Genomic DNA, 9,788 nt, shown 5'->3' with positions numbered 1-9,788 from the left:
GGTCTAGACTATCAAGCGATCAATTATACTCAGGGCATGTAATAAAGCTATTGTGGGATTGTAAACTCCCATTGTGCCAGAATGAGCCTTAGGAACGGATGACAATGGACTTGTTGCTAAATAAACCTCATGCACACAATGTTGATGAAAATGATGCAATACGTCTAATGGACGATATGAAAACTTATCTATAAAATTGTAATTTTGACATGTCATCATATTTCAATTTACAAGTCCTTTACTTTTTAAATATTCATAAATCATATTTTGAAATGGATGTTGGATATCATTGGTTGTTTAGGGTTTATGGTTTGATATTCTAGGAAACAGTCTTCTACAGTTGTATGAGAAGCAAATGTTTGAATATATGTATGTATCATGTCCTGAAATCATATCTTTGCTATTATGTTTAGGCTTTAGCATTTCATCAAAGCAATGGCATCATCATCAAGAACACCCTCTCGACCATCCACATAGGCCGAGTACCAAGCCTAAGATGAATGCACACGCTATAGTCAAGTGATTAAGTTCATGATGGATGTGGTTGACGTCACCACACAATTGCCTAGGAAAGGGCAAACAAAGGCAATTGCTGCTGGTAGTCCTTTCCATAACCCTAATAGCCTGAAGTGGTCGGTTGTAAAGGCCCTCGTCTCGAATGACGATTTAGTGGCTATATGGGATTGGAGCTCAGTTGTCATAGGACATAGACGCTGACCCATTTTGTGGTGTTATAACCCATTTTGTGGTGTTATAACCAAGCCATGAAAGAGAATGCAGCCTGCATCTGGGAGATGATTTTTGCAAAGAAATGCCACTCTGAAATTCCCCTATACTTTGCAAAGATGCTATATGGAAAGTTTGTGCTTGGTCATGAAGTGGAATTCGCCTCAAGACTCGAGTACACGAGGAACCACATCTGACAAGCGCAAGACCCATGGTAGCCAAACCTCCACAAAGCATCGACAGACCAATGTCAGGTGAATATAATATTTGAATATGTCGAGTATTTACTTTTGGTTTTTTTGGAGAATTCCAACCGAGCATCAATTGATAAGTTTGTATGTGACGTTATTGGATGTGTAGCTTCTGTGATAACTAAAGACCTCTATATGAATATCAAAGAGGAAGTTGGAGAGGGAGCACGTGTTAAGCAAGATGTCATGTTTTCTACCACAACTGTACAAGATGCAACTATGCAGCATCGACGGGTGCTGCAAGAACTTGAGTGGGTGAAAAGTGACAATGGGCACTTCGACTAAGCATTTTAAAATGTTTAGTGGAAGTGCCCAACATGCCAGGATTTGTGGGGTCCTGCCTGAGCACCCATCTTGCACTTGGACACACATGTTTTGGCACTTTTGGGCCCTCAATTTAGGATTTCTTTCAAACAGAGGTGTGCTACTGTAAGGTCACCCTGACCTAGTCCTTCTAACCCCCATAAAATTTAACACAAGTCTTAGTTCAATTGTAGGATGACTGCCCAGGCAGGAACCCCAAATCCTGGCACTTTGGGTAATTCCACTAAGCATTCTAAAATGCTTAGTGGAAGTGCCCAAAGTGCCAAGATTTGGGGGGCCCTACCTGGGCACACATCCTGCACTTAGACACACACTTTTTGGCACTTTTGGGCCATCAATTTAGGATGTCTTTCAAATAGAGGTGTGCTACCGTAAGGTCACCCTAACTTGGTCCTTCTAACCCCATAAAGTCTAACACAAGTCTTAGTTCAATTGCAGGATGGGTGACCAAGCAGGAATTCCTAATCCTGGCACTTTGGGCAATTCCACTAAGTGTTCTAAGATGTTTAGTGGAAGTGCCCAAAGTGCTAGGATTTGGGGGGCCCTGCATTGGCACCCATCCTACACTTAGACACACACTTTTTGGCACTTTTGAACCATCACGTTAGGATTTCTCTGAAGTAGAGATTAGCTGCCCTAAGGTGACCCTGACCTGGTCCTTCTAGCCTAAAACATTTTGACAAAAGTGTGTGTCCAAGTGTAGGATGGGTGCCTAGGTAGGACCCATAGTGGAAGTGCCCAAAGTGCCTAGATTTGGGGGGTCCTACCTCGGCACCTATCCTACACCTGGACACACACATTTTTGCACTGTTGGGCCCTTAATTTAGGATTCATTCTAAAGAGAGGTCAGCTTCCCTAAGGTGACCATGACCTGATCCTTCTAACCCCAAACAATTTGAGAAGAGTGTCTCCAAGTGTAGGATGGGTGCCCAGGCAAGACTCCCAAAATTGTAGCACCTTGGGCACTTCCACTAAGCATTTTAAAAGAGTTAGTGAAAGTGCCCAAAGTGCCAGGATTTGGGGGGTCCTACTTGGGCACCATCTTGCACTTGGACACACACCTTTTGGCACTTTGGGCCCTCAATTTAGCATTTCTTTCAAACAAAGGTCAACTGCCCTAAGGTGACCCTGACTAGTCCTTCTAACCCCAAAAACTTTGACAAATGTTTGTGTCCAAGTGCAAGATGGGTGCCCACATAGGACTTACACTAAGCGTTTTAACAAGATTTGGGGGTCTTTCATGGGCACCCATTCTGCACTTGGACACACAATCTTTGGCACTTTTGGGCCCTCAATTTAGGATTTCTTTCAATCACAGGTCAGCTGCCCTAAGGTGAGCCTTACCAGGTCCTAACCCTAGACAATTTGCGAAAAGTGTGTTTCCAATTGCAGGATGGGTGCCTAGCTAGGACTGCCAAATCCTGGCACTTTGGGCATTTCCACTAAGCATTTTAAGATGCATAGTGGAAGTGCCCAAAGTGCTAGGATATGGGGGGTCCTACATGGGTACCCGTCTTGTACTTAGATGCAAAGGTTTTGGCACTTTTGAGCCCTCAATTTAGGATTTGTTTCAAACAAAGGTTGTCTTCCCTAAGGTGACCCTGACCTAGTTCTCCTAACCCCCAAAAGTTTTAGTTCAATTGTAGGATGGGTGCCCAAGTAGGACCCCCAAATCTTGGCACTTTGGGCACTTCCACTAAGTGTTTTAAATTTTTTATGTTGAAGGATCGTGTGCTTCTTCTCTTTAAGTGGCCTTGCTTGAATGTCTATATTTCCAAGTGAAACAACCCTTGTGTATTTAGAGGAGTGGAATTATATGCCCTTCCTATTCCAATGTAAGGTCTTTAAAGATATAGACTAGTTTATGTTCTTTACGTTCTTGGACTTCCTACTAGCCCATAGAATGGTGTTCCTTTTTGTTCATCAGTTGATCTCGTTGCTTCTTTGTAGACAATGCTATGTCCTTGGATCTCTAAGATTTGTGAGATGATGAGGTACTTGCCTTACATCTTCTTTATCCATGTATAATTTTCTCCTAGAAGGAGCATGCTTGATCTTAGGAATTATCTTGGTTCATCCTCTACTTCAAATTTTTGAACCAATTGGGTTCTCTATTTTCAAAAAGCTACAAACACCAACTAGATATGAGTTCATGATGGGCTATGGTAGCTTTGGACCTTTCTAATGACTTGGGGTGACTAGTTTGCTAAGCCACAAACAACAATAAATATGAATTCATGATGGGCTAGTGTCTTGGTGTATTGTAACCAATGTATGTTAGAAGTTAGACTCTTCTTTGATTTGTCCTTGCCCTACCATGTAAGACCTTATCATGCTTAGGGTACAATAAGGTTTTACATCTCTTCTTGGAGAGTAATCAAGGTCCCTCTAGTGGTATTTAGATCCACGATTTCCAATAATTGGTATTTAGATCCACGATTTTCTTACTTGGAGCGGTCTAACAATCTATAATATATTTAAAAAAGTAATTTCCAGGATTGGATGGGAATTGCCAGGGCCCCCATCATACAAGTTTTGGTCATTTGGCACTTTTGGGCTTTCAAGTTTGCATGAAAGAGCATTTAAGACATTTAACAAGTTTTTTGGCACTATTTAGGGTTCTCCAACATGATTCTTACATTTTGGGAACAAAAGAAAAACTACCACAATACTCAATGCAATGACCCCCAAACAACCAACTATGCATGAAAGAGCATTTAAGAAATTTGACAATCTTTGTGGCACAATTCTGGGTGCTTCAGTGACACATTCTTGCATTTCTAGAACATAGAAATAACTCCCATTTTAGAAGTGATATATTTACAATCACAATACAAAGACTCCATACCTCGACTTAAATGGGGAGCCTTCTCTGCAGTAGGGTTGAGGGGTGGCAAAACTACAGTCTTGCATGAGACAAAGAAAACATAAATCACCGAATCCATGTGAGGATATAGCTACCATGGGAAGCATGAGGGATAGTAAAGCCAAGAAGAAGAGCACCTTCAGCCCCGATAAAAAGTGAGGGGGCATCGAGAAGAGGGAAAGGGCAACCAAGAGGGGGAGTAAGAGGGTAGTCAAAAGGGAGAAGAGCAGCCCAGAAAGGAGAAAACTAAAGAAGAGCAGCCCAGGAGGAGGAGGAGAGTAGCCCGAGATGGGGAGGAGAGCAGCCCACGGGAGGAGAGTAGCCCGAGAGGGGGAGGAGAGCAGCTCGGGGGAGCAGAATAGCCCCAAGGAGGAGGAGAGCCCAGGAGAATAGCTCGAGGGAGGAGGAGAGTAGCCCGGAGGAGCAGCCCCAGGAGAAGGAGGTAGGTCAAGGAGGGGGTGAGATGGGCCGAGGGGTGCCGAAGGGGAGTGAGATGAGCCGAGAAGGGCCGCAGGAGGGATGAGACTCTGATGGGGGGTCAGATGCTGAGGGGGGCCAAGATGCTCAGGGAGGTGAGAAGGAGAGATGCCGGGCGAGATGCCGTGGGAGTGTAGATGGGCCGAGGGAGGAGTGGAGGGGTGAGATGGTGTGGGGGAGGAAGGTGGAGTGGAAGGAGAGTGGGGGAAGGAGGAAGGAGAGTGCGGAAAGAAGAGTGGGAGGAAGGAGAGAGGGGGAAGGAGGTGCAAGGAGGAGTGGAGGAAGGAGGTGGGAGGAGGAGTGGGGAAAGGAGGAGTTTGGGGGAGTGGAAGAATGAGTTTTGGGACTGCTTTTAGGTTATGAGGGTGGAGAGTTTTTAGGAGAAAGAGGGAGTTTTAGGGCTGCTATGATGTTGGAAAGGTCGAGATTGCTACGAAGAGCATAAGGGTGGCTACCCGCTTTGGCAAGAGCGGTAGCGTTGTGCCTTTGAGAAGGTGCAAGTTTTGGAAAGGTGATGCACTTGATTTGGAGACGCTTTTTTGGAAGAGGAGTCTAGGAAAAAATGATGCGAGGACGAGGAAGAGAGGAATTTTATTGCATCATAGTTGCCATATCCCCTCGCTTTATTGCATCATAGCCGCCATATCTACTATTTGAGAATCTAACATGGCTCCAGTGTGGGCAATGATTTGTAATATCTTGTTGAGAATATCTTGAGATGGCCGAAATCTAGTGACGACGGTAACTACACCCATGTTGGGTTCTCTTTACTCCATGGGTTGGGTTTGTTTGGCGAAATGAAACTTGCATAGGCACAAACCATTAGGAAAGAGTGGAAGTCATTTTGGGGCCCTCTAAGAAATCACTATTTACCTATTTTTGTTGCACTCAAAATATGGAAAATGTCATAAAATACAGATACTTACTGCAAAAATGTTAGTCTAGTACTTAGGCTTCACATTAAATACATATATAAGATCCTTGATTTTTTGCAGAGAATTTGATGATTCTAACATCACCAGCACGTTTGGAGTGGGCCAAAACCCCAATTCAACCCTAGAGACACCCAAAACCGATGCTCAGAGGCTCGAAAAAGGAAAAAAATGCTCGGAATGGGGGATTTGTACTAAAACACGATTTGGCCAGTCACGTGTTAGTGCAAATCCCCCATTCCGAGCATTTTTGCCTTTTTTTGGGCCTCCGTGCGTCGATTTTAAGTGCCTCCAGGGTCGATTTGGGGGTTTTGGCCCGGAAATGTCAGAATCATGAAATTATGCATAGAAAATCACCTTTTGAAGATCACGTATGTCAAACATAATAAAAGAAAAAGATTTTGAATATGACTTATTTTATATTTTTACATGGTTTTTTGTTTTTTTTCAAGGTTACGCTGGCTCTCTCCTGATTGGTTGAGAGCCTATTTTTCTAAATCCTAAAAAGCCCCAAAATGAGCTCCCTTTTTTCTTAATGGTGCTATGTGACACTTTGTGAAATGCCTTGCACCTTTCTTGTTGCTCTATTGCTCTCGCCCCAGGTGCTTGAAGCTCCAACATTTGCTGCTCCTTGTGTTGCGTCCATCTCCATTGCCTACTCTCCCAGGCTACAACAAAACTTCTTGAAGACACAACTCTCCTCTATGGCCATTCTTTCTCATATATCCTTCTCCATTGATTTCATCATTTCATAGGCCACTAGCACCTCAATTCGTGTAAGTACGTGCCCTTCACGTATTCTGTTTCTATATTTCAATATTTCCCAACTACCAAACTTCCCCATTCTAGGTCTTTGCCATGAAGCCCAAAATGGTCTTCCTTCACTTCCATGAGGCACAACCATTAGATACGACACATAGTTCTATGAAATTTCAATTGCAGATATCAAAGAGCATTTTGCTATCCGAGATAGTGGGATTGAGGTGCACCAAGAGGTGGGTACTGAGGATGTCACCATCACACAAGTAGTGGTGGACTTCGAAGATGGAGAGAGAGGCTACAAATTGGATGGTCATCATTTCAAGGTTACTATCCAGAGGGCATGTTTGATTGCAACTTCTGCTCAAGAGGTGAGTATAATCACAATGTTACAATGCCTTCCACTGTCAAGTTCTCTGCATGTTGCCTTCTCAAGTGCAGAGTCAATGGAGATGGTGCAAGAGCTCCCTATGAGATACGATGGTTATGTTTTGTATGATTTGCCACCGATAACTTTAGGGTCTCCTATGCAAGGAATGGAGCAAAAGAATGATGGGCATGTATGGATAGATACACCACTAGCACACAAGAGTTCTTTAAAGGTATTATTAGGATGAGCAGATGTGCGGAGGGTATTTGAGATGCTATAATGTGGATTGTGCTTATACAAAACACAGTGGCATGGTGAACAAAACACATTGGAAGGTCAAGTTGACAAAGCTTTCCCCTGTTTGGCCCAATAAGGGAATGTTGGTTTGTAAACACTTTGGTGAGCCACCAGAGTGTGTTGCTATGTGCAGTGCATTAATCTACTATTGCTTGTCCCATGAACACAACAATATTACAAGATGTGCAATACATGTGGGGATGCATGACCATTCAACCAAACTAGGAAACTCAAGATTGAAGAGCAAACGGGTGGAAGATATGGTGTCAATGTGAGCTAAACTAGCTCCATACGCATCTTGCAAGAAACATGAGGATTACCAAAAAGCGAGCGACAAAAAGCGAGCGAGCCAAAAAAAGCGAGCGATTAAAAAAAATAAAAGATTTATAAATCCCCCATTTTAGTAGCAAAAAATAATAACTTATTCAAAAGTGCATATGTTCCCTCAATGCTAGAAGGTTAAACATGCATATAACTTTAAAGCCATTAACACTAATTTCACATCATCCATGAGACAGTTTGTATGTTTAATTTCCAAGTCATTGTTTGTATCAAAGACAAACGCTATTGCAATCAAGTTCTCTCTTTCCACTAGAGTAATTGAGATCATCTTTCCAAGGACTCCTTGCATGGATTAGTCTAGATTCCATGCATATGTAAATGCTTAGCTTTTTTAACTCTGTTCACTCTTGGAACAAAACCCATGTTTCTTTGTTACTGCAAAAATATCCTTCCCTAATGATTTATTCTTACCTCCCACTAATCTTACAATGCAGCAAATTGACCACAAAATCATATTTTGGTGCATTAAATTTTACTAGATGGTGCACAAAGACATGATAATCATCTAAAGTACGCCTTGCCATTTGATTTGATATGTAACATGACCCTGTTTGGACTTGTAAATCAAAAGATACAGGGATGTGAAAATGTCCTCTTTTGGGCCAAAACAGGGAGCGCGTTAACGCGCTCCCTGTTTTGGCCCAAAAGAGGACATTTTCACATCCCTATATTTTGGCAAGATGTCAACATTAGATTGTTTTGGCCCAAAAGATGAGTTTTTAACATCCTTGCATCTTTTGATTATAAAATATAAATGGCATAATGTTACATATCAAATCAAATGACAAGGCATGATTTAGATGAATATCATGCCTTTTTGCACCATCTAAAAAACTTATGTGCATCATAATATAAATTTTGTGACACATAACCACCTTTTTGAATACTTTGTACTTCAAGCAATTATTTTATAAAAAACTTAGATTCTTTCTTTGCTTCCTTAATTTTCCAACCACTTCAACTAATTGTCGCTCGCTTTTTTGGAGCTTTTTTGGGCTTGCTCGCTTTTTCTCGCTCGCTCTATTGACTGCCTCAAGAACATTGAGATGTCGGTAACAAAAGACATATTGATGGAGATTGGACATGCTACTTGTTGAAGAGGGTGACATATGTGATGAGCTAGATGAGTCTAGGTTCAATGAGTTCACTCCATTGTGCCACCATAGGTGTCTTCAAAGATCTTTCAAATGTGCAAGAAAGGATTCCTACATAGGTGACGGTGGCCTGGATACAATTTTGGCTTTGAAGCAGCGGTGTACTTATCCTTTCTTTCAAAGCATATTATTTCCAGGCCAACTTGAAGATGGAGGCCAGCAGGTCATAATTTTAAAATGTCTACTATCGGCCCTGCATCTGGAATGAGTATGTAAATAGAATGAGACTTGGTGGAAATTTGGGCATGTGGGTGCATTTCGATCACATTCAACATGTTAGAGGTTGGGCTACCATGGGCGCTCATGTTTATGATCCATATGTTCAAGAGCTTTTGACAATAACAACGTGTGAGTTCAAAGTGCAAAACACAATTACTCAGGTGCAATTCTAGGAAATGTTGAATGAACAGATGCTAAAGAATGGGTTTGAGAAACCAAAATTTCAAGGATTTATGGCAGATAGTGCTAGTGCAAATCGGTTTGCATCAGGATTGTTTACAATGGCGGGCCTAAAAATAAAACAGAACGCAAGGAGAGAACTTGTGTGTTTCATTAAGAAATGAGCATGGCCGAGCATACTAGACGATGCATCAAATCATTGTTCCAAGAAGAACACAAATCGTTGTGTAGAAGCTGGAGAAATGCAACCATGGAGAGTAGTGCAACATAATCCAAAAATAGGATTGTAAAGTTTTAATCTCCGGCATATGTAAAGGTTGGGGAGCTGCTTGGTCTCCAACAATGGATGGCATTTTGTGAAATTTGTGTAAGTCAATGGGGGGGGAATGTTCATGTCACAACAAGTCAATGCTGGCTTTGTTCCCATAGCTAATCTATTAGAGTAAGTCATGGGTCAAGGAAATATGTTTCTCTATATGAAGCGTGCACGCATTACAGACCTCACAATGAGTGCCCTGCAAAGCACCCATTATCATGCATTTATGTCAGGCAAGCACTTGGGAACTAGACCGGCAGATCTGAATGTAATGAGGCAATGCATAGTGGCTCTAGTATATCGCGGAGAAATTGACTTGTGGACTTGACAGAGGCCACACTTGTGGAGGCTAACTTGAGTTCTCCTGAGATGAGAAGACCAATGTCTGTACCCCTGACAGTACATAGAAAGAGGGGTTTGGGATTACTAGTTGAGGAAAGTGAGCTTGATAGTCATCGACCAGAGTACATATCAACCACAATGAACAGAGTTCTTGGTAAAAAAATAAAGGCTTGTATATTGGGACCCATTCAAGTCAACCAATGAGAAGCAACTCTAATGAGGAGGATGTGCAT

Source organism: Dipteris shenzhenensis, chromosome 31, assembly GCF_047967505.1.
Source record: "Dipteris shenzhenensis isolate YYH24624 ecotype China chromosome 31, Dip_SZ_1.0, whole genome shotgun sequence".
In the NCBI taxonomy this organism is placed as follows: domain Eukaryota; kingdom Viridiplantae; phylum Streptophyta; class Polypodiopsida; order Gleicheniales; family Dipteridaceae; genus Dipteris; species Dipteris shenzhenensis.
Note: the sequence above shows the minus strand (reverse complement) of the source record.